At 39.3% G+C, this 26,694-nt stretch overlaps 3 long non-coding RNA genes across 3 annotated transcripts in view; 2 read left to right on the plus strand and 1 right to left on the minus strand.

The window, feature by feature from the left end:
- Nucleotides 1-11,319, minus strand: part of LOC131994239 (uncharacterized) — a 39,165-nt gene extending 27,846 nt beyond the window's left edge. The window contains exon 1 of the long non-coding RNA XR_009396560.1: nt 11,090-11,319. This is a non-coding gene — a long non-coding RNA (uncharacterized LOC131994239). The remainder of the gene's footprint in view (nt 1-11,089) is intronic.
- On the plus strand, nt 10,747-12,237 carry LOC106089913 (uncharacterized). The gene is made up of 3 exons (XR_001221723.2): nt 10,747-11,168; nt 11,489-11,551; nt 11,653-12,237. It is a non-coding gene; the product is annotated as an uncharacterized LOC106089913 (long non-coding RNA).
- A 7,244-nt stretch (nt 12,238-19,481) lies between these two features.
- On the plus strand, nt 19,482-26,020 carry LOC106089912 (uncharacterized). Its single transcript, XR_001221722.2, has 3 exons — nt 19,482-19,978; nt 24,962-25,060; nt 25,122-26,020. It is a non-coding gene; the product is annotated as an uncharacterized LOC106089912 (long non-coding RNA).
- Nucleotides 26,021-26,694: the final 674 nt, after the last annotated feature.

Below are 26,694 nucleotides of genomic sequence, written 5' to 3' on the forward strand. Positions count from 1 at the left end.
TGCGGGCTGCATTCTTTAGCTCCTCTATCGTGAACGGGTTTATGTTTTCCGTTGGCTCTTCATTAACTTCGTCTTCTATACGGTCGTGTCGGGGAAAGAGTGTATGGACTATATTCTCCATTGTTCTCCCGTCCATCACCGCTGTTGGGCTCCGTGTGCCGAGCTTCTCCATCACAATTTTGTATCCGAGGCCCCAAGGATTTCGGTTAATATCTTCTCTTAGTTCCTCCCACTTTTCTTTCTTGCTCCTTTCTATTTCGGCAGCGAGTATCTTTTTTGCCTCCTTGTAAAGAGCGTGTTCTGTCTCAGCCGTGCCCCTGCGACGAGCTCTCGTGTATCTGCGTCTTAGTTTGATGCAGTTGCTTCGTTTCTCAGCTATGGCATCATTCCACCAGTGCACTGCAGTTTTATTTCCCCTCGGCCTTTTGAGTTTTGGCATGGATTTCTTACATCCGTACTCTATGATTTCCATCACCCGTTCCACTGTCGACGGAACGTCTAGTTCATCCAGCTCTGACCACACGGCTTGCCGGTCGATTTCCGCCAGGAGTTTTGAGGAGTCGAGCTTGCTCACGTTCCACTTTCGTGTACTGGTGCTCCTTTCCTCGTTAACTGTGTTCCCTCCAGTATTGAAGGAGAACATAATGTACTGGTGATCGCTTGCCGTGTAAGTTTCCAGTACGCTCCACTCTGTTATTTTTCCGATGATTTCCTCGGACGCAAGGGTGATGTCCGGTATAGTGCCTTCGCAGCCGGGTCGCCTAAAGGTTGGCACGTCTCCAGTGTTTACAACGAGTAAACCGGTTCTTGCGGCCATGTCTAGAACTCGTCTCCCTCTTGGGTTGGTTGTTGGCATGCCCCATTCCACCGCTCGAGAGTTGAAATCGCCAGCTACTACGTGATGGCCGTCTAATCCACGCATTGTGTCCTCGATCTCATCGAGTTTTGCCTCGTAGGCGTCGATGCTGTCACTAGGAGTGAGGTAGCAGCTAAACAGCGTAAAGTGGTTTAACTGCACCCAGACGTAACCGTCTCCACTTCCGCTCTTTACTGGTGAGATGCCATTGCGGTATGGGATCCAGATAGCAGCTGTTTTTGTGGGATCCTCCAGCCAGGACCCTTGATCTCTCCTTCCATATTGCTCGCTTATAATCACGATGTCAGCACGTTGTTCTGCGACTATCTGTGATAGGAGATCATGTGCGACTTTACACCTGTGCATGTTGGCCTGCAGTATTCTCAGCATGCCTGCTGTTTGCCTCCTTTACATCTCTCTGACCCAGGAAGATGATCCGTCGGGCCTTTTCCCCTCTGCGAGCAAATACAGCATTTCCGAGGGTTATGGCACTCCTTCATCTTGTGCCCACTCTCGCCGCATCTAATGCATAGTCCCATTCCTTTCCTGTCGGGTCCCTTGCACTCCCACTGTAGGTGGCCGGCTCCAAAACATCTGAAGCAGCGCTTTCTTTCATCCCGATAGTTTAGCCGACAATTCGTCATTCCTATCAGGAGCCTGCTGGTCTTCAACAAAATATTGACGCAGCTAGTTGGCAGAGAAACGAAGGCCCTCCTCTGCTCCTTCGAATTAGGTGCTGTCAGCTGCACAGTCACTTCTCCAGCTGTCGTTCCCGTTGCCTTGATCACTGCTTCAGTGATCTCGTCGGCGGTCGAGAGGGAGTCCAAGTCACGGATCTCAATTGTCGCCTTCGGTTTCATGTCCTGCACGACTGCAGCCTCCTTAAGGACGCCTTTGAGGGACTCGCAGAACACCTCCTTGTTTCCTCCTCTGCCCATCACGAGAAGAACTGCACCCGTTCTCGTTTTCTGGACGGAGCGGATGGCGACCTCGGCTTCCTCCGGTTTCGCGTTTCGCCTGAGGTCCCTGAGCACGTCCGCGTAACTATGCCCCTCCTTCGGCTTGATTAACACGGCCTCTGGTCGCTGCCTGGGTTTCCGTGGTCTCCGAGCGCGCGGTTTTCGCCGCGGGTTCCTCCTTGACGTTCTTGCCTCTTCTTCGGGCTTCTTCTTCTCAGCCTCTTTGTCGGGCTTCCTCTTTCCGGCTGTTTTCGCCGGTGGTTTCACCTCTACAGCTTTATCCTTCTTCTTTTTGCCAGGATTTTCTTCGACTGGGCTCGGCGCGCTCCTCTTGTTTTGCGCCGTAGAAGGCGTCGACATGTTGGTTGATGTCGTGGGAGTCTCCGCTATTATTGGCCTGCTTTGCTGTTTCTGCTTCTCCGCGGCCTTCCAGTTTTTGCGGTAGCTCCCAATAATGTCCAAGATTTCCTCTATCTCAGACACACCATTTTGGACATCCCTGCTAATGTTCTTCTGCCTTCCTATAGCTAGTCGCATATGGCGAAGGACTTTCTTGCACTTTTCAAGCGCCTCCTCCTCCGAAAGTCGCATCTTCAAGATGAACTCTTGTCTAGGAGAACTGGTGCTGTTCTCGCATGTCTCCGCGTTGTTCTCCGCTGGGGTACAGTCTAACGCTATACTTCTTACCTCCTTCTCTTTCTCGACACTGGGCCCGGAGGCTAGTGGAGAATTTACCGGTGATCGATGTACTTTCGATCTTCTTCCAAAGATCGATTCCATCTCCTCTGCTGCTATGTTAATGGGTGTTTCCATTTTAATCGGGTCCCCACTTAGAGCCGTTGTCTGTGTCCGATAATGTAGTCGCCCTTTCGCAGAGCGATGACCCCGAGGGTCCCTTTGCAAGCAGTGAGGTCCTCGCGAGGGTTGACGCAAGACCTTATGAGTACTTGCGTTCAGAGCCAGGTCGGGCATTAATCTGGATATCGTATCAACAGAACCTACATTACCAACTTAATGGTTACGAGGCACAGATCGTTCCCTAAGGCCTGCCAGGGGTTTAACGGGACGGAGGCAGCGATGGCATTAGCCTGAAAGCCATTTCGAGAGGGATGTCACTCCCTCCTACTCAGGTAACAGAATACCACAGCCGTCAGCTCGTAGCATCAATCCAAATCGGTTATCAAAATCATGTTCCAGTGTACGCGCCAGGGTCAAAGTCCCCTTGATTGGGGAATCCACGGGGGCATCACTCCCCAGACTGCATCTATCTGTAGAGCACCCCTGTGGGTGGATACTTAGTCAACTGGCGGCATCCACTCGCCATGTCGCGAAGACGTCGTTGGCTATAAATGCCTTTTTGTAGCATGTCCTCGGTCTTCACCGCTCGTGGTCGGGGGCTGCTTATTTTTCACAGCTAACCTTTAGGTCGTTCAGCCATCCGCCACCTGCTGACCCCGATAGTAGCCTGAGCTCGGCCCTACCATATTATATTATATTATATTATATTATATTATATTATATTATATTATATTATATTATATTATATTATATTATATTATATTATATTATATTATATTATATTATATTATATTATATTATATTATATTATATTATATTATATTATATTATATTATATTATATTATATTATATTATATTATATTATATTATATTATATTATATTATATTATATTATATTATATTATATTATATTATATTATATTATATTATATTATATTATATTATATTATATTATATTATATTATATTATATTATATTATATTATATTATATTATATTATATTATATTATATTATATTATATTATATTATATTATATTATATTATATTATATTATATTATATTATATTATATTATATTATATTATATTATATTATATTATATTATATTATATTATATTATATTATATTATATTATATTATATTATATTATATTATATTATATTATATTATATTATATTATATTATATTATATTATATTATATTATATTATATTATATTATATAATATTATATTATATTATATTATATTATATTATATTATATTATATTATATTATATATTTTTTTTTTTTTTTTTTTTTTTGCGGGTCAGGATGGGAAAATGCTTTACGCATGTGACGAGTACGTCTCTCGCCTTATGCCGGGCTCCGTAGTCAACGGTACCGGCTAAAAACCCTCCCTGTGACACCCCTGGGAGTTAATTCCACCTCGGAACCGCTTTCGCATTACTTCGAGGTGGACCCCATATCTGGTGATTATCCATTTCGTCTTCATTGTGTCTGCGTCCAGACCTCCGCATTTATACTCTACGCCGCTGCGTCCAGGTCAGCTTTCTTCCTGCGCAGTACTTGTTCGGCATATCTCTTCACCGCCTCCCACTTTCTCTCGTCCTCCAGCATTTTTTGGACTATTGTCTCAGGCGTAACGTCGCCAATCGCTGCTTCCAACTCGCTGCGTCTTTCAACCCAGCGCTCGCAGTGGAAAAAAGTGTGCTCCACATCGTCTTCAACTTCAACCTCCTCATAAATACACTTGCTTGAGGAGCATTTGCCCATTTTATGCAGGTATTTCCGGAAGTAACCATGTCCTGTTAACATCTGTGTGACGTAATAGTTGACGTCGCCGTGCTTCCTTTCTTTCCATATCCGTACATCGGGTATTAATCGTCGCGTCCATCTGGCCCGATTTTCGCTAGTCCACCTTTGTTGCCATCTCTCGGTAGTCTCCTCTCGTATGGCCTGTGTATGATCCATTTGGGCCCCGTCCTGTATTCTTTGAGTGTTGGACCTCTCGGTGTAGAGCCTGGCGCGCTGCATGGCCTGCAGGTCTATCGGAACCATTCCGGCTATTACAAGGGCTGCGGGCTCCGACACTGTCCGGTAGGATGATATGACTCTAAGTGCCGCCGTCCTCTGTACCGAGAGCAGGGATTTCGCTCGGTATGCCGTCTGCAGTGTCTGGCCCCATATTTCGCTTCCATAGAGGAGGATGCTATTGCATGTCTCCATTAAGAGTCTGCGCCTGCTTGGGAGAGGCCCACCTATGTTTGCCATCAGTCGACTAAGTTGCGCCGTTATCTTTGAGGCTTTTGTTGTCGCGTGCCGTATTTGCTCTGCGTAGGTCAGCTTTGTATCTAGTCGGATTCCTAGATATTTGATCGATCTCTTGGTCTTCACCAGTATATCGTCTATACGCATATCCACTTCCACTGGGATATTTTTTCTCGTTAGGAGAAGTAGTTCCGTTTTCTGCATCGCAAGTTGTAGGCCATGGGAATCTAGCCAGTCCCTTGCCCTTAGCATCACCTGCCGTAATTTGCGCTCAGCGCCTTCCGTGTCTCTTGCCGTGATGACTGCAGCAATGTCATCAGCATATCCTACTAGAAAGGTTCCGTCTGGCATTTCCATATTATATTATATTATATTATATTATATTATATTGTATTATATTATATTATATTATATTATATTATATTATATTATATTATATTATATTATATTATATTATATTATATTATATTATATTATATTATATTATATTATATTATATTATATTATATTATATTATATTATATTATATTATATTATATTATATTATATTATATTATATTATATTATATTATATTATATTATATTATATTATATTATATTATATTATATTATATTATATTATATTATATTATATTATATTATATTATATTATATTATATTATATTATATTATATTATATTATATTATATTATATTATATTATATTATATTATATTATATTATATTATATTATATTATATTATATTATATTATATTATATTATATTATATTATATTATATTATATTATATTATATTATATTATATTATATTATATTATATTATATTATATTATATTATATTATATTATATTATATTATATTATATTATATTATATTATATTATATTATATTATATTATATTATATTATATTATATTATATTATATTATATTATATTATATTATATTACATTAACAAAAATTAATTTAATTTTAAATCAACAGGTATCTTTATTGGCCCCCAAATACGTAAATTGGTGAAAGATGACAAATTCATACAACAAATGAAACTTGAAGGAAAAAAAGGCATAGAATGGTTTTGTTTTTTTGGAAACACAAAAAGTGAAAATTATAGCAGATAATAAACTACATGCTATCAGCTTAACATTGCAAAATGTCAATAATATTATACTATCTGCATGATCATTTGGAAAGTTTAGGACAGCTAAGTTATGAGCAATGTGAAGGATTTCACCAGAAAATATTCAAAATTGAACAACGTTATGCAGAAAACAAAATAATTATGTTTTCTAACTACTGCTGGTCCTTAAAGCGTAATATTTACAGCAAATTTTAGAAAACAGAAAAACAAAATTTTTTTGAATAAAGAACCAAAAACTTAAAACACAAAAAAATACATAAGTCAACTATTTTTATTGCTCATTTTGGAAAGTTTATTTAATTTCCCTTTTCCCAGTAGTAAATATATGTATTGTTTGGTACCTTTTAAGCAGAAATCTATATGTCAAAGGCTAAATAACACAGCTGTGATTTTGTCTAAAATCTTAAAAAGATGTTCTATTTGATCCAATTTTCCACACATAAGCAACAAAACAGTGTTCTAATGATGAAAATACAAATATAAAACACGTTTGTAGAATATAAGTTGTAAAAAAAATAAGTTGGTGTTTATACCTAAGCTCGGCAAGGCAAGTTATGAGACACCAAAGGCCTACAGACCTATAAGCCTTACGTCCTTTCTACTCAAAACCATGGAACTTATTGTAGACACCATGATAAAGAGTAGGACATCCAGCGAACTGCTCAAATACAAACAGCATGCCTATGTCGAGGGAAGGTCGGTGGAGACTGCCCTGCATGAATTGTGTGTCCACTACCATAAATATAAGGGAGAAAATAGCACAGGGCACGCCAGAGGGGTGCATTTTATCGCCACTCCTATGGGTGACCACCATAAATGACCTATTACGGATACTGAATGAGGAAGAATTTGAACCCGTCTGCTGTGCAGACGATGTTATAAAGGGTTAGGATCCGAACGAGCTATGTAGAAGGACCGATAGGGTCTTGCATATGGCATATGACTGGGCTAGACCCAGAGGTCTCAATGTTAACCCAGAGAAGACGAAATATGCCTGTTCACGAGGAATACGAAGGTGGGCCAATTTAACTCACCACGTTTCCTCAATAACAAGGTCAAATACTTAGGTGGAGTGGGACTAACGCGAGGACGTCGAGTGTGAACCTCTTTACCGACAGTAAAATTGCCAAAAGGGCAATAACAACTAGCACGGTAAGGTCACGAACAGTCTTGCAGTTTAAGAAGGAGATGACGCCTTCTCTGAGGATGGCAAAATTCGCATCGTTTGGGCGCCGGGCCATAACGGAGTAAGGGGAAATGAAAGGGCAGACGATTGGGCGGTGGAGGCTAGAGGACTGCCGTCAATAAACTTGGTTAACCCGAAGCTTTTCGGGTCGACGCAGTTCGAGTTAAGGGAGTGGGCGACGAATGCGCATGCAACATTGTGGAACAGCGAAACGGTCGGTAGGACGGCGAAAATCCTATGGGGGGATCCAGATCGTGAGAAGTCGACGCGATTACTGAAAGGAAGCAAGAAGGAGGTCTGTATAGCTATTGGTATTACAGCGGGACACAAAGGACTACGAGCTCACTTATTTAAAATCGGTACGGCAAGTGATAGCATGTGTAGGGCATGCGGGGAAGATGATGAGACGTTGGAGCATTTCCTTTGTCATTGCCCGGGTTTCCAGTCTAACAGATACCGGTCCATAGGTGGAGACACAATACCAGACATGAACCAACTTAGGGGAGTGGTATTGAAAACAATTAAGAATTTTGTAAGTAGCACGGAAATCCTAACTTAAAATTTTCTTTTTGAGAGCTTACTTTATAGTTTTTAGAGCGCACAACAAGCCGATTATTGTCTTAGGTGAATGTCCATAGTGGCATGGGGCGGATTAATATCCGCACTCTCTTTTCAACCTAACGTAAGTAAAAACCAGGATTCATTCATTCATTCATATTCAGTGAAGCCTGATTTAAAACAATATATTTTAAAAAGTGTTATGGTGACATAGAGTAAGGCAGAAAAAATTAGGATGTGAACAAAAGCAATAAGTACATTCCAGAAAGAAATCTGGAAACATGGAAGAAGGTAGAAGAGGTATTTATATATATAATTTTATTTTAATATGTTATTATCCTATATTGGGCTGGAAAACGACGCTGATGACGGAAGATAACAAATGCAGTATTCCTTCATGTGGGTCTAGATTTCGTGGTATTGTGTGCAAAATGTTAAGATTGGTATTTATTGAGACGCACTTTAATATGTACATAAATTATTTTGTTCATTATACATTTCACAGACGGTATCCAAGACAATAAAGAGAACTCATGAAGGAAGGACAATTTCTTCTTCTTTCTTTAGAAAATGTGAATTAAAAAATAAATATTTTAACGCAATATATTACATGTTCTTTCAGCAAATTAACCCAATAACAAAATTATTGTTGCAAAAAAAATTAAATATTTTCTTTACTTAAAAAAGTTATTTGAGAGAAGGAATAACTTTAAAATAAATTAGTTTATTGAGTTAATTACTGTTTTAATTGGAATTGTTTATAGGTCCGATTTCAGCGAATTTTATAATTGAATGTACAAATTTCTTAATCGAAGCATGTTTTTCATTTTTTCTGTGTGCATTCAACGCATATACACTAAGAAATCTGTAATAGCAATTTTATGCAAAGTATGCGAATTAGAAAATAAGACTTCCTTAAGTTTTATTAATATATTGCTTGTTTTTTATTTACAGACTTTCAAATAAAATGACGATGACATATTCGAAGAGTATTAGTTGATGAAGGCTATTAAGCCTATAAACATATATCAATTTTGGTACGTAGGCCTACAGGGCATGGCGAAACAATTAAAGGTGGTCTCATTTGTACAACAACCATAAATCATATGGTGTTATCCGCCATATTGTCATCGAGCTCATCGACGTTTTGCCAAGACACACAAAGAAATTTGTGTGCGTGTGTGTATACGAGTGCGTACATGAGCAGAAAATATGCGAGAAAGAAGACGACAACAGATAGAATGCAAACAAAAACCTGACATCTTAATACCGTCAATCCTGGCCGGCTGTTAACAGATGTTCGCGTGAGACCACCTTTTTGAATCCGCCTCGCCTACAGGGGAAGCCAACCAAGTAAAGCAAATGGCAACGCGCAACGAGTAGTACCATGATATAATTAACAGGTAGCGTACCGTAAACAGCTGAGTACAAATTTTTCTCGCGAAGTGCACTATATGTTTTGTTTTTTTTTTGGTTTTGTGTGTGTATTATAATTAAGAAACATAACTCACACAAACAACGAAAAATGGCGCAAACTAGTAACGTAACTCAAAATCAGAGTTGCACTAATCGCTGATTTTGACAGGTAGCGCACTAAATATTTTGTTGTTGGGCAACTGCCAATACCTGTAAATGAATATATCTTGACTAATATCTCTTGGTTGTGTGGAAATGTACTAAATCAGTTATGTTTTAGAAATCACTTTACCGTTCACCACAACTCGTTGTTATATAGCGAATGAATTTGAATATGAATTTAAATTAATTTCACAGAAAGATAATTGAGCCCCAGTCCTTAAAATTATCATTTTTTTGTAATATAATGAAAACAGAAAGAAACATGATGAAAACATGTCAAATCTGTCATCTTCATACCGTCTCACCTGGCTGGCTGTTTACAGCTGTACCCACAAGTTACCAACTATTGTATTTGTACTGACCAGCTGGGAAGCATTAAGTGTGGGACACCAATATAGATGTATATACCTCCTCTTTATTTATTTTTTACCTCATACTGTTTAAAGGTTTCCTTTGATAGCCTCCAGGCTGGAATCAATGTTCTGCCCTCCAGTTTCTGAACAGAAATCTGGAAACTTTGTTCAAGGAAAAACTGATTCCAGCCAAGTGTGATATGTCACATTGAAGGTAATAACCTCCTCTTTGGTGTGAAATTTTTTAAACGAAGTCTATTTACGGCCTCCAGGTTGGAATCAATGTCCTGCCCTCCAGTATCTGAACAGAAATCTGGAAACTTTGTTCTAGGAAAAACTGATTTCAGCCAAGTTTGACACGTTAAATTGAAGGTATTGACCTCCTCTTTGACGTGGCATTCACATTTTTTTGAACGAAGTCCTTTCTTGAACGCTAGGCTGGAATCAGTTTCTGAACAGAAATCTGGGAACTTTGTTCAAGGAAAAACTGATTCCAGCCAAGTTTTATACGTCAAATTAAAGGTATTAACCTCCTCTACGACGTGGCGTTCGCACTTTTTTGAACGAAGACCATTTACGGCCAGCAGGCTAGAATCCATGTCATGCCCTCCAGTTTCTGAACAGATATTTGGAAGGATTGTCCCACAAAAAACTGATTTTATCTAAGTGTGGTAAGGCAAAATGGAGGTAATAATCCCCTCTTTGACGTGGCATTCACACTTTTTTGAACGAAGTTCATTTACGGCCTCCAGATTGGAATCCATATCCTGCCCTCCAGTTTCTGAACAGAAATCTGGAAACTTTGTTCAAGGAAAAACTGATTCCAGCCATGTGTGATACGTCAAAATGAAGGAAATAACCTTCTCTTTGTTGTGGCATTCGCACTAAGGAAAAACTCCATCCATCCATGTCCATGTCTTGCCCTCCAGTTTCTGAACAGAAATTTGGAAGGATTGTTCCACAAAAATTATGGATTAAATTTTTGGCTTCTCAATGTCACCCTGTAATGCTGCCATAAAAATTGTCGTCGAAAGTTACCAACGTTGGTGACTCCACTCACACAGAAAAAATAGCACGAAATTGTTTCCCTTTAAAAATTTTATTGAAAATAAAAATGTTTGCTGTTAAAAAATTAATTGAATCCGGATATCTTTTTCAATTACAATCGTGATTGATATTTTCATTTAAAAAATTAATTGATTCAGTATTTTTTTCAATCGAATCTTAAAAAGTTTATAAGTAAATTGTGATTGAAATTTTTATATTTTTCAATTAAACAACTACGGTCTAAACCACTATTTTTCCTATCCAAATCATTCGTTCGTTCGCCAATTCATTGAAATGGGAGGACCCAAACATAAGCCTTAAATTCATGTTCTAGGAGTTTTACATACATATGTGCGTGCAGGTGTTTAGAGCGACTTCACAATTTATATTTGACGTTTCGTTTGACACTTCTCCATTGCATTAACAGTAGGTTCTTAATGTGTTTTGGTTTCACACTTGTTATTCTTGCAATGCCGTTTCTTTGTTTGTAATTTCTGCATTGCTATTTAGAATACAAAAAAAATTGCAATCATTTGTAACAAAATACTTTCTGTTACTCGTATATGATTATGTTCGAACACAGGGTGTACCACTTTCTCTTAATTATCTTTTCATGGTACAATTAAAGCAGAGTATTCAGATTTCGGAATTTTTGGGAAAAATTTAAACAAATTTAATAATATTTTAAACGTAATAACATGACAATTTTTTTTTATTAACTCAATTTTACATTCATACTACACTAGGATTAGTTATTCGCAGGCTTCGCAGACGGTGATAGTAGTCCGTACGTGTATGTCTGTTTGAAAGTAAGTATGTGTATATTTCTTATTTTTCTTCTCTTGCTTAATGTACTCATATTTGTATTTTTTTCTTAATGTTTTTACATGTTCCTTTTTTTATTTTGCAGATTTATTTGCAATTGTGTTAACTTTTTTTGAAGGCAGCACAATCGGAGTCTGTCTGTCCAAAGTTAAAAAGGTGATCAACCGTCCGCATAGGGTTCTTTACATGGGCATGTCGGTGTGAGCATGCCAGTTTTCTGCGCCTCCTACGATGACTGGAGCGGTGATGGTGACTGGACGTGTTAGATGACCGACTGGATGGTGATATAGTTGTTGATTTTATTTGTATTTCGTAGGTTTAATTAATTCACAAGCTTATAGGTATTTATCATGAGTTCACAGATATTTAGGTTGTTAGCCTTTTGTTTTTTTTCCTTCGGTTTTTTTGTTTCAAATATGCAGCCATCAAGTTTTATTTCTACGATAGCTTGTAAGACTTCAGATTATTTTTTTTTCAATTAGTTTGTAAGCTTTATATTTTCACTTTAGCTTGTAAGGTATTAGGTTATTTTTCTTTTTAATTCACGCTTAGTTTTTTAAGCTCGTGTTCAAGTTATTTATCAAACTTTAGGTTATTTTGCCGTGTACACCAGTGGCGTCATTCACCGTCCATTAGAGGCACTAAAAATATAATTCATAAAAAAACTAAAGCCATGTTTTTTTATTTTTTTTGTTTTACCAGGCTATTTTTAGTTGGTTCGGTAAACAACTCAACAACCACATATAGTCTTTCCACGATCGACACGTCCAGCCAGCTCAACATTGTGTCATTCACAATAAAACGGCTAGTGGCCCTACTCAAGTTTTGTTATTGCGAACACAACAAAACCAACCATCCTGCCGATATCACTATCAAAGGATGGGAGGGAAAAAGTGCGATTTCTTGCCATATGTAACGGTTCAAAATCCGATTATACTCAATTTTACATTCATACTACACTAGGATTAGTTATTTTTCAGTGGTCGTTTTAAATCATTGGCGTAAAATACATTTATTTATTTCACAAGTTTTTAGTTTAAGCTGAGTATGCGACTTTGTCGAAATTTTCGGTTGCAGCCAAAGCCCAGTTTACAGTGTTCATTAAATCCGGATTTAAAGAGCAGTGTAAACGGGGTTCAAGACAATTATGTCGTAACTGAAAAAAAATTGTGTAGAATACAAGATGGCGACAAACATCGATTTATAATTTTGCAGAATTTCTATAATTATTGGCTAATAGTACATATGAAGTGTAATTAATCGTTTATATTTGCAAATAGCTTTATTTCATGATGCTATTAAGCATACATTTTTATTCGTAGTTGCAAGAAAAAAATCACCGATGCATATTAATATAAAATTTCATTTGAGCCATGTACCTGCAATCGAAATTTTCGGTAACTGTTCCGGTAACGAAAATTTCATTTAGGATATGTCAAGGCATTTCTTAAGGCCGAAGAAGTATTCATTTACAGGTAGTGGCAGTTGCCCAACAACAAAATATTAAGTGCACTATCTGTCAAAATCAGCGATTAGTGCAACTCTTATTTTGTGCATGTAACTAGTTATCGTAATTTCTTGTTATTTGTGTTTGTGTTTTTGTGTGGTTCTTAACTATTGTTATGGTGGTGTCTTGAGGTTGGGATTTGCCTTGCGGCAAATTCCTCGATTGTGATGTCGCTTGCTGCCTTGCCGGTATGCTGACGTCTAGCCCAGGGCTCGCCGGAGAGGGGGGTGGTTCTTGCAACCAACGACAACGTTTACAACACACACAAAAAATCATACCGGACTTCGAGTAAATAAACAAAAAAGGTAGGCCGAAACAAGTCCATACAAAAGGAAGCAAAAAAAAAACTGATGACTGGAAGAGGGAAAATAGTACCGGAAAAGAAGGGCACGCGTCCACTCACGAAACGAATTAACCTACACGGCACTGACACGCTGCTTGGCTGGTGTTCTGCCAAGCCTCTGGCCCTCCCTCAGAGACTGCACCAGAGTCTCTCCTTAATGACCCTAAAGCCATCTGGGACATCCCGTATTTGCTACCTTTACTTACCTTTTCTAAATGTAACCTACCACCTTTCTAAATTAGCCTAAGCCAACAACACGATTAGCATTCCTTTCAATAAACGTTATAAATTTTAATAATGATCTTTTGGAAGACTTAATACATGGAAAATGCAAACAAAAATCCAGTAACAACAAAAGATAATATTATGTAAATGTAACATTCAAAAGTATAAAAACAAAGAAAATCAAATATCGAAATTAATTCAGACGATTAATTCTTATTCTTCCAGGCCAGAACCAGGGCTAAGGCTTCGAAGACGGTGATAGTAGATGATGATGGACCCTCCTCTGAACTGTCCGTCCGTACGTGTATGTCTGTTTGAAAGTAAGTATGTGTATATTTCTTATTTTTCTTCTCTTGCTTATTATACTCATATTTGTATTTTTTTAACGTGTTAACTTTTTTTGAAGGCAGCACAATCGGAGTCTGTCTGTCCAAAGTTAAAAAGGTGATCAACCGTCCGCATAGGGTTCTTTACATGGGCAAGTCGGTGTGAGCATGCCAGTTTTCTGCGCCTCCTCCGATGACTGGAGCGGTGATGGTGACTGGACGTGTTAGATGACCGACTGGATGGTAATATAGTTGTTGATTTTATTTGTATTTCGTATGTTTAATTAATTCACAAGCTTATAGGTGTTTATCATGAGTTCACAGATTTTTAGGTTGTTAGCCTTTTGCTTTTTTTTTCCTTCTGTTTTTTGTTTCTAATATGCAGCCATCAAGTTTTCTTTCTACGATAGCTTGTAAGACTTCAGATAATTTTTTTTTTCAATTAGTTTGTAAGCTTTATATTTTCACTTTAGCTTGTAAGGTATTAAATTATTTTTCATTTCAGTTCACGCTTAGATTTTTGAGCTCGTGTTCAAATTATTTATCACACTTTAGGTTATTTTGCCGTATACAATAGTGGCGTCATTCACCATCCATTAGTGACACCAAATGTAATTCATGAAAAAAAACTAAAGCATTGTTTTTTTAATTTGTTTGTTTCACCAGGCTTTTTTTGGTTGGTTCGGTAAACAACTCGGTAAGCTCGGATTACCACATATAGTTTTTTCACGATCGACACGTCCAGCCAGCTCCAATTCTCGAAACCAAGAGAAAGGAAAAAGCCCAGCAAATCGTCCATTTTCCAAAAATTTCCAGTCATGGCCCTTTTTCCTTTCACTTTTCTTCTCATTGTTTATATTTGTCCCCAAGCCACCAGTCATGAACACCGGCACCTATACGGCCAGCTGTTTCTGCCGTGTTGCCAATCGAATAAACATTGTGTCATTCACAATAAAACGGTTAGCGGTTTTGTCATTGCGCACACAACACTATAATATACACACACAACCAAAACTCGTTGACAGATGGTGCACATAGCGAGAAAAAATTGTACTCAGTGGTTTACGATACACTGCTGGTAATTATGTCATGTTAGGGTCTAAAGAGAATGAGCGTTAAGGAACGATTTTTGTTTGCATTCTCTTTGATGTCATCTTCTTTCTCGCACATTCTCTGTATATTTACGCACACGTATACACACACGCACACAAATGTTTTTTGTGTGTTGGCAAAACGTCGATCATCTTGATGAAAATATGGCGGATTGATCCATATGAATTGTGGTTATTGTATAAATGAGACCAACTTTAATTGTTTTAACTTGAAGAAGTTAAAAAAATGTGAACTTTGACGACTAAAAACACTTCTTCAAGTGTGGCAACGCAGAATGACCCTCGATTTCAGTCGTCAAAGTTGAAAATTCTTTAACTTTTGTGTGTTGCTTTCGTGGTTTTTATTTGTATTGTTGCATTTTTCAACGCAACGCTCAAAAACCAAGCTAACGGGTTGATTTTGTTTTGGCCTTTATGGCAACGAAAATTTCGCCAGAGGAGCTGAATATGAACCTCTAGCGAAATTTTCGGTTACAGCCAAGACATTTATGTCGCCCCTGAAAAATAATTGTGTAGATTTTTTTTGTGCCGAATTTCAACCATTTTTCGTTAATAAAGTATATACATGCTGTAATTAATCGTTTATATTTGCAATTTATTTCATATTGCATGGAGCTATTAAAACAAGCAAAAATTCAACAACGCCTATCATGTCACACTGTTAAGCTGATTGTTCTGTTCAGTACCACAATTCTGTACATATAACGAACATCGCTTATGTCGGCAAAAAATCGTTTGCATTAACGCTAGGCCAAACAATTAAAGATGGTCCCATTTGTACAACAACCACAAATCATATGGTGCAATCCGCCATCTTGCCATCAAGGTGATGGTGGTTTTACCAACACAGGCAAACAAATTTTTATGCGTGTGTGTATACGTGTGCATGAGCGGAGAATAAGCGAGAAAGAAGATAACAAAAAAGAGAATGCAAAAAAAATCTACCACCTTAATACCTTCAAACCCGGCCTGTTGTTAAAAGCTGTTCGCGTGAGACCACCTTTTTAAATCCGCCTTGGTACTAACGATTATGTTATGCTCTAATTCCTCGTTAAGAGAAATCGTTATCTATTTTTTCTCTCTGGCAACTCTATCCCAAAAAAAAGAAAAACAAAGAGGAATCGACAAAAATAATAAATAATTCCTCTTATAGCCTGAAATCCTTCTTTTATTTACTTAAAAACATCACAAATCTAAATAAAATGTACAAAATTATTTGGGGAAAGTGCAATCAGTACGAATTTATTCGTATAAAACTTTTGCGGACATGTTTTTTTCATATTAAGAAAAACACGCTACTACGCTTATTAGTTGATTGCACACACATATCTGCAATGTTTAAGAAAAAACCAGAGAAAAATGCTTTAAAGCCATTGTTTAAGTTCAAGCTATTGGCTTGCTATTTTCTCTACCCTCTTCCTTTGAGCTTGTTCACATAGCTGGACGTAGAGGGGGGAGCTCTTATAGTTTTCCTACAACCATTCATGGAGCTTGTTCGCTAGCTCGGATCGTAGGGGGATTCTTCCCATTCGCGGAAATTCCTCTACAACCTCTTTTTGGTCTTGTTCGCTCAGCCAGACTGTAGGAGGATTTATTGAGACCACTTTCTCTTTCTAAAACTCTCGATGGAGCGTGTTCGGATGTAGAGAGAAAGAGACTTCCAATATTGAAACGACGCCTCGAAACAACTTCAGTGCTTTTTCCCAAAACACTCGCAATCTAAGTCTCAAACTGCAGACATCGCCCATCTCTCACCCTATGCTTTTAAGGTAACTATCGCCTATCACACACTAATAAGGACAATAATTTTATTTGTTTTAAAATCTCTTTTACATAGACCCACCCGTCTCACCACAGCACGCTCTCACCCGCACCCTTATATTTGGTCACTTTGAGCCAGATCCGTTTCCAGTGAATAATTCTTTTTTTATTGCTTCTTTAAAGATCAACGCATGGCGTCTCATCCCCCTTTTATTATCAGCAATCATCTTTTCCATCGTACCTGCCATCATCTCATCAACATCAACCATCAAGAAACAGGTACGTTAAATCAGTTACATTTCGCGCTGTGTTGTTCGTTTAGTGAAAGGGAAAAGTTTAGTTTCCAAAAGTGTCATATATTTATTAATACTGGTCGCCTTTTGATACCCTTAACGCGTGTGCCTTTGGATAAATATTCTGAAAATACAGTCCATTTGTCGTGGTCCCAAACGTCCCTTGCCATCGAATGAGGAGTCAGACTGGCGGGCGCTGGTTGTTGGCGTTCGAGCACCGGCTTTTGGCTCAGTCTATCTGGAGCGGTTCTTTTGCCAATTCAACCCTCTGGCATGTGACAAAAAACATAATAAATCAACCAGCTATCGATGGAACAAGAAAACACAATAGACCATTAACAAAACACCTATACAATCAATCTTGTAGACATCACAACTGTGAAATTGCCTGGCGCCTAAAATACCTTCACGGCGCCTCAGGACATTGCCCACCCCAACCATGGCACCCCTTGTCCTGAAAAGTTTAAGGGAATCCCGTGATCCATCACCTGTTCCCGCTCCATCGCTGTCTAGTCACTTACCCCATATTCCGTTGATTCAGCCTTCCATCACTCAATTAATAAGATGATAATTCATAATACAAATTCACGTTTTTTATTAAATTGAAAAAAGTTTTCTATCATTAATAACGTTAAGATGAACAAACAAAATTTAAAATTAAAATTTAAAAAAAAAATTAAATTTAAACTGGGTCTAATATCTTGCAAGCAATTGCAAGAAAAAGTTCAACTTTGGATATAAAATTAAGGAGAATTCTAACCATCAGATGGCGCTGGCTATCTACTATCCGCTGGGGTTGCACATAAGGCGGCAGACCAGAAACCCAACCATCCTTTAAACACCACTGTTAAAGGATGTAAGGGAGAAAACATAATTTCTCTCAGTGTATTCCCTGTCATTAAATGTATACGCCCCTTAAGTTAAGTCTATCTCGCTGTGTGTAGGTCCCATTAAGAATATGTAAGTCTTCCTCAACGTATATACCTTGAGCTATCTACCCCACAGGTAAATACCTCGAATTACCATTTTTATACTTAGCAGATATACCTTCTTTAAATTAATCGAAAACCACTGCAGCAGACGGAAGACGCGGGAAATAATTTTCAATAAAAAAAATATGTATTGTAAAAAAGTTGTTTAATCAAAAGAAAATATAAATAATTGCGTGTTTAGCGTTCTTTGAAGTGCGCGCCAAGTAAAAAAAAATAAATAATTACTATTCCAATCATGACTAGCGGGAAAGTGCGTGCGTGGGTGTGTAAATGAAGTTGTAAGTTGGAAAAAAGTGAAGGAAAAAAAAAATAAATAAATACAATAAAGAAAAATAATACTTGTGTCTTGAAAAGGAAAAAACTTAACCACAAAAAACTCAAAGCAACGTGGTTAAACAAAACGGTTTATTATTTTGTGATGGTGTAAGTGATTACATGATTATAAGTGCGTGTTGTACAAAAAGATCCTACGGTACCCCTGCCATTCTGTATAAGTCACTCAACTTATGAATGGAGGTGGGGGTACTAAGAAATGATTCAATGACTTTCAAAAGTCTAGCGAATTTGGCAAAAGGTGAAAAATATGGAAAAAAAACTTTCGGTGGCAAAAAAGGAAAACAACGAGAAGTGAAACACTAAGAGTTTTAGTGATTTAATTAAAAAAAGAAAATACGTTTTGATGGCATAAAGAAAAATCTTAGATGTGAAAATTGTTCGGCCAACAAAACTAATAAGAAAGAAAATAATCGAAAATAATTAGATATAAAGATAAAAACTAAAAATAAATATAAAAAGCGGAACAAAGAAAAAACTGTAATCATTGAACGATATTGATACATTCGGAAAAAAATTAAAAACAAACCAAAATTATTTTCTTGCACAAACAATTCGTACAAATTTTAAATAAACCAAAAAAATATTTTGTTAATTTTCCACAGATTCCAAAAAACAAAATTGAATTGAATAGAAGAAATATTTTAAAATACTGAGAACATAAATATCTAAAATAATGATCGAACAGAAAAATAGCTAAAAAGAAAAAACTGTAATCATTGAACGATATTGATACATTCGGAAAAAAATTAAAAACAAACCAAAATTATTTTCTTGCACAAACAATTCGTACAAATTTTAAATAAACCAAAAAAATGTTTTGCTAATTTTCCACAGATTCCAAAAAACAAAATTGAATTGAATAGCAGAAATATTTTAAAATACTGAGAACATAAATGTCTAAAATAATGATCGAACAGAAAAATAGCTAAAAACCATTTGATATTTTAAAAAAAACCATTGTAACAATGACTAATCTGACTCATCCCTTAAATTTTTTTTATCTTTGCATGACCTGCAAATTAAGAATTTGCGGATTCGCATCGGCTGTCTCGCTTGAGAGCATAAACCATGCAGACTGTGGTCTAGTACCGTGATGCGCCCAAGAGAATTGAACTGGGTGCATCCTTTATGACTTCCCTCAGCCACCTCCTATCACTCACCACGGCATCCCTCGCTCCATGTCTCAGTAGCAATAGCGACAGAAGGACGGGTTGACCAATCGCGAGGTCTTCATGAGGCTCTATCGTGGTTGAGTGACTCCCGGAGCTGTCTCCCGCGTCGACTCGCGCTCCATCTCCAAGATGCCATAGTGATAGAAAGACGGGTCGACCCATCGCGAGGTCGTCGGAGAGCTCTCCTGCGGTCGAGGCTGGCAGAGAGAAGTAGCATGAGCCATTTTGTAATCCTGCGCACATCACACTACCGGACTACGTTCAACTGTTCAGCACCCGCGATAGTGTAAGACCACGAGTCCATTTCAACAAAGTCCTATCCGAATCATACAGGTAAGACCCTGGTAAGTATCAAGGCTATATTTCAGCTTCATTTTAAAACAATGATTGGCACACGTACACTATTGCCCTTTTTGTGTACGTGCACAAAAACATAAGCCCATGAGCTTCAAATTATATGCACATTTATATATATTTGCCCACTCCTGACTTAAGCGCACACACACGACACTCGACTCGAGATGACTCTGAGGTATGATGTGGGCACTGAACAAAAATTACTTGGCCCTCTGTAAAGAAAAATTCAATTCAAAGCTATATTCTGTCTCTAATTCACTTGTTTTATCTTATGTTACAGTTCATAATTTCACTACGGCTGTTCTATACCTTGTTTCTAATATGACGTTCGGCGTAGTGACTAATTTCTGAGTAGCCTAGTACGATTTTCGAGTTACATGTTGCTATTTGTGAAAAGATACGCAGGTATAATTGCTCGCACGATCCTACATTTCAAATATTTCGGGCAAAGCTTAGCTTTTATATTCTTGCTAAAATCGCTGATGATTGCGACAAAATACTTCCTGTCCCGGAAGAAACTTTAACTCTCGCGCTCGGGTATTATATTTCGTAGACCGTTCTTTCTTCAAGGTTCTTTCGAACCTCCTCTCTGATTAATTCAAAAGAGTTGCAAAGCGCTAAACTCTGGTTCCCTCAACGAAGATAACCGCTTAGCCAACCACGTGTCACCATATTAGTGCCAAAAAGTGCGAAATAAGTCGTCATCCCAATTGACGAGTGCACCGATGAACGCAAAGCACACTCTATTGCGGATAGGTTTTGGCCCCACTCTCTCTGGTCGCCATCCAAATAAGACCTAATTGTTGCCAATATCGATTGGTTTACCCTTGCGGATGCGTTCGCCTGAGGCGAGTACAACCCAGTTTTATAATGAATTACTCCATGCTCGTTTAGAAAGTTCGAAAAATTTTTCCCAACAAACTCCTTTCCATTGTCCGACATGACAATTTCGGGGACTCCAAACTTGTGGAACACTTCAGCGGTCAAAAACTTGATCACGTTTCTAGATGTGGCTTTGGACATAGGCTTCAATAATACAAATTTAGTGACGTGGTCAAGGACTATAAAAATGTAGGAATTACCGGACGTATGGATCAAGGAAATCAACATAAATCTTCTGAATAGCTTTCTCTATTTTGTAATCTGGTCCTATAGGCTGTTGCATATTCTGATAACTTGACCCCAACAAACAAATCTCACACCTCTTAATGAAATCACGGATTTGTGCACTCACATTCGGCCAGTAGGACAGCTCCCGCAACCTTTTCAAAGTCTCATGAAAACCTCCATGCGGCGCCGTAGTTGGTTTATGTGCCCTTGCTACAGTGGTTGACGTCAGTCGCGCCGGAACCCATAGCTTCCAGACAAAGTCTTCGCACGGCTTATCAATAGTCACGGGGATTGTTCTCTTATATATGAAACCATCAAGTCTGGCAGTGAGTCTTTGTTTTCGGATATATTTTTCACCTTGTCCACATACTCTTCGTCCTTGAACTCCTCTGCGTCTAGATCAACCAGGCAGGCAAATTCCTCGAATAGCTCCTCTAGTTCCAATCGCGATAGAGTGTCTGGCACAACATTCTGGCATCCTTTACAGTGTTCTATGCTGAAGTTATGGCCCTGGAGCAACAAGCTCCATCTAGCCAACCTGCCGCTGAGCTCCCTGTTGGAGATCAGCCACTTCAACGAAGAGTGGTCTGTAATCATCGTAAACGGCATTAGCTCAATGTAGGGTCGGGTCTTCTTGATGGCCATCATCACAGCCAGGAGATAACTTCTGGGACATGAAAGCAATCGAATGCTCGCCCTTATCCTCGTCATTCTGAAAGAGCACTCCCCCAATACCCACATCCGATGCGTCACACGGAACGAAGAACTGCTAGGCAAAATCGTAATGTCGTAAAACGGGACTTTGGGTGAGTGCTTACTTCAACATGCGAAGGGTCACCTTGGCCTTGTCACCGAAGACAAAAATCTTACTCTTCTTGAGCGTTTGGAAGACCGGTACCTCTATTGTTGCGTAGTCCGGTATAAATCGGCGATACCACCCGGTCATGCCAGTGACCTCTCCTGACCTGCCTAACAGTCTTGGGGTAGTCGCATTCTAGTATGGCGGACACCTTCTCGGGGTCCGGCCTTAATTTTCCTTCTCCGACAATGTAGCCCAAGTACCAAGTACGCGAAAACAGAATCTCGATTTGCCCACATTGATTGTTAAGCCAGCATTTGTCAATGCTCTAGCCACCTGCGCCAACAGCTCCTAATGAGTTCTGAAATCGTTTGACACTATGAGTAAGTCGTCCAAGTATACGAACTCTCGCTCCCGCAGATACCTCGGGATGACCTTGTCCATTAATCGACATAACCTTTCGGCCGCATTACACAGCCCAAAGGCATGACTGTAAAATGGTACAAGGGTCTCCCCGGCACGGTGAACGCCGTCTTCTCCCTGCTTCTTACCTCGAGAGGAATCTGCCTGAATGCATCATCCACACTCGAGATAGAATGGTTGTCTCCCAGCCTACTCAGCAGACCCTCAATATTCGGAAGTAGATAGGCATTTTTTACCGTAAGGGCATTGAGCTTCCTCGCATCGAGGCACAACTGGGTCTTAGTGCACTTGCGCACCAAGGTAACGGAGTTGTTCCACGGGGTTTGACTCGGCTCAATGACCCCCTTGGCAATCATCCTACCCAGCTTCGAATACATAATTTGCTGAACGGCAGGAGACACGAAGTAATGCATCTGTTTGACTGGTTCTGCCTCTGCGGTGTCGACACTGTGTTCCTCCAATAGTGTCTTCCCCAGGGCCTTCACCTCAATTGACGGAAACATCGAAATAACCTCGTCCAGGGGTAGCTTCTTCTCACCCCTCTAGCAGTGTTGCGAGGGATTTTTTGGCTCATCCTCTTCCTCCTCCTCCAGTCTTAAACTCTCTACGCTGGCTAATAGTCTAAACTTCTTCATGTACCTGGTGGTTGACCACTTCTTCTCCTGCAATCTTTATGCACATATAAAGTCTTGTGTCTCTGCCCTCGTACAATATGGCAGAAGCAATTTCATGCCTAGGAGCTTTTCTTTGTTTATACCTTTCTCTACCCTTATCTATTCTTGTCACCTTTTGTACTATTTCGGGTTCTTCTGGTTTAACACCTTCGGCAAATATCCTCTCCCGAGCTTCTTTACATTCCTGCATTTTGATATGCCATGGCCTAATTTCCTTAAGTCTAATATTCATTTCATTATTCTCACCACCATCCTTAATACTATCCTTGCGTAAAATAGTTATTTTGTTATAACCTATCTGTTCCTCGCCTATTTCTTGGGCTCCTTTTGGAGATTCATGATGTTCGGACGCTTTTCCCCCTTCACCGTTCCCGCATATCAGTTTCCCCCACATCTGGTATAATTCGGCTTTACTACGTTCTCCATGCCACATCCGTAGCAAAAAATCTTTCTGGTGGTGGATGGACAGTCCATAAAACGATGGCCCTTTTCTCGACAGTTCCAGCAGATATAACTGATGGCCTCTATTTCCAAATCTGTTTCCACCTGTTCGTACTCAAGCTCATTCACCCTAGGAGCAAATTGCTGACGTTGTATTTGAGCGAAGTGTCTCTGGTTAGCCAACAACAATTCAGCCTTCTTGCACTCTTCTCTGAAGTGTTGCAAACCGTACATCCTTATCGGGAAGACCAACGCTGCCATTGCCGGCTTTAAATTGCCCTTCATCATCTCGACCACCATTTGTTCGTTCAAAGGCTCTCGTTGTTGATGCCGTAGACGCAGCATAGCATTGCAAAAGTCCTCGAAGGACTCATGTGTCCCTTGCCTGCGGTCCATCATCTTTCTTTGGATGTCGTCACTCTCGAACTTGTGGAACTGTGCCAAGAATGCCTTCTTCAACTCGGGGTAGTTGCGCGTGTAACCCAACCTTCTCTGTATCCATTACCATTCCTCCGCCGGTCCCTCTGGGAGATATGAGAATTTCACTAATACCTCGTCCCACTCACACTGGTAATCCTCCCGAAGCTGCTCTGGACGGAACATAAAGTCCTCCGCGCTTATCGACTTGGCTGTGCCATCGAACTTTATCCGTCATTTCTCCACATCTATTTGTGGCGATTTGGAGTATGCATCGTCTGTGAGTACATCGGCTGATAAGGCCGTGCTGGTGCGTTTGAAGCATTCCTGAGACTTTCGAGCTGGTTACCCAGATGCATGAACTGTTCTCGTTGTTGGTGAGGGAATGGCAGTTCATTCGGCGGTCTCTGCGGGACGTCTACGGCTGAAAAGGTTTGGTACGGATTTATTGTTGGCCCTCGGTATTCGCTGCTTCTCTGAATTTGATTAAATGGCGGCGTCTGCTGGCTTACGGCCCTGGATGGCTGCGGTCGCTGTTTGTGGTACTAATGGGCACGTCGGGATATTTAAATGCGTCAAGCTCTGCTGCACTAGCTGGGGTACCAGCTGCCTCAATTTCTCCTTGAGCACCCTTATGGTCTCTAACTGCCCCACACCAATCGCTGGGTCAATGACAGTATTTAAAAACCCCTCCTCTTGTGGTGCTTGGTAAAACGCTTGTCGTACGGTACTCCCCTCCCCCTTCTTTCTACGCTCTCTCTGCACCGTCTGAGCTGTTAAACTGCTGAACTGAGGGGTGTTTGGATTGATACGTACGTCCGACATGTCTGATACCAACAAAGCTGGACTGGAAACAGCAGACGTAAACATCATGGGTGTGACTGTTGCTGTTGTTGTGACCACAGCTACTGTCGTAGTTGTAATGGCCGTTGTCAAGTTAGTTACTGTGGTTGTTGTTGTTGTCGCCATAGCCGATGGACCCGAAACTTCGCTAGAGTAACTATTTGCCCTTGTATCAACCATTAATCTAAAACTATATGACTTTAACCTATAAATTTTTATCCACCTATCAGAATTAAAAACGCTAACTTCTTTTATTCTTTTAGGTCTGTACTTTAACAGATGTAATCCTGGATGGGGTTTGTGACTTACATCTTGCGGCTTCATAAACAGATGAGAAAATTTGGCAATTCCACACATAACAGGTAATGACTATCCACTCAAAACAATCAATTTCTCCACAATTAATTATCTTTGAATTTTCAGGTGTTTATTGTGGTATGCGGCCTTCCAGCGGTGGGCATCCCCCTTTAGATCATATGTATGACTATTGTGAATACATTTGGGCATAGGAGGACAACCCTGGGAATCATGTGTTCAGTGATTGAAACGGGTGGAAGAGGAGGAGAAGCCGTCAAGGAAGGCTGGTCGAAAGCCTGCCATGACGGGAAATTTGAGGAAAATGGCCGACTTCCTTGCCGGTTTTGCGCTCTCTTGGACCTTGAAGTTGGAGTTGGCTGGATGTGAAAACCCGCGTGTAAAATATATTGTAAAAAAAATGGAGTTTTTCTGCCAAGTGACTGCGGTTAAATTATATGCCCTGTGGCACAAAGCAGTGTGGACAACTCCAACCTTGATATAAACACCATAAACCAAGAACAAAACACCAGAGTAAAAGCAAGAAAATTGGATTTTTTTTTTATTTTCTGTGAATTTGCGTTGAAGAAATTCTATCTTTGGAGCTACAACCTAAATATATAAAAACTACATGCAAAAAAAAAGAAAAAAAAAAAGGCTAAAACTACATGCCGAATAATCTTAAAAATTACGTGTCAGTTAATCCTAAAAACTACATACAATATAAAGTTACAGCCTAAAAACTACATGCCAAATAACCCTAAAGTCTACATACTACATAACCTAAAGATCACTTGCTTCATAATCCTAAAAATTACATCCTAAATAATTCAAAGCTAAAACCTACAATTTAAGTGAAGCTTAACTTACAAACTGAATTGAATTTACAACCTGAATAGAGACACGGAAAATATATGAATTATAAACAAAATAAAAAAGAATAACTACAATACATCAGCGTCGGTCATCAGCCACGTCCAGCCACCATCGCCACTCCAATCAACGTGGGAGCTCCTGATGCTTGCAACCTCCCAAGGGTAAATGCCGGACTTCGGACCAAAACGGACGACCTATAAAGACAACACGTTTTATTACCGATTAATACTACATATAAATATATTAATATATTTTGGCAAACAATATTTGGATATATATATTCCTTTTTTTTATTTTTCTTACCTGAGGGGAGACAAGAGGGGTTATTTGTCCCAATCTAGATTTCGTGAGTTCCGTTTTAGAGGAACCGTAGGCGCTAGGATCAGAGCTCTAATCCGGGTAGGTCCTCAGAACGTTGAATAGGGAGTTGTTGCACACCGGGCGTGTATCATCTTGTCGAACCTGAAAAGAGAAAAAAAGGGAAGGTAATCAGAACAAATTATAAAAAAAAGGCTGAATATATTCGTATACATCGACAACACGGACGGACAGAACAAACTACAGACTGTTTCTCATACGCGGACGAACACCAGCGGCATCCCGGTCGAGAACGAGGGGGCCATGCACGGCCAGAGAAGGCGGGCTATGGATTACCAGATCGAGGAAATTTAAGATGCCTTTATTGAACTTTTTTTGATTCTTTGTTATGTTATTTAATGCCAATAAAGAGGGCAGTTTTTATAATGTTTACACACGAGGATAGCATGTGTTAAGCCTAAGGCTATTTTGAAGGGTGGTGTGGGAAGGAATGAGTGAGAGGTAAGTG

The sequence above is a fragment of the Stomoxys calcitrans genome, chromosome 1 (assembly GCF_963082655.1).
Source record: "Stomoxys calcitrans chromosome 1, idStoCalc2.1, whole genome shotgun sequence".
NCBI classification, from domain to species: Eukaryota; Metazoa; Arthropoda; class Insecta; order Diptera; family Muscidae; genus Stomoxys; species Stomoxys calcitrans.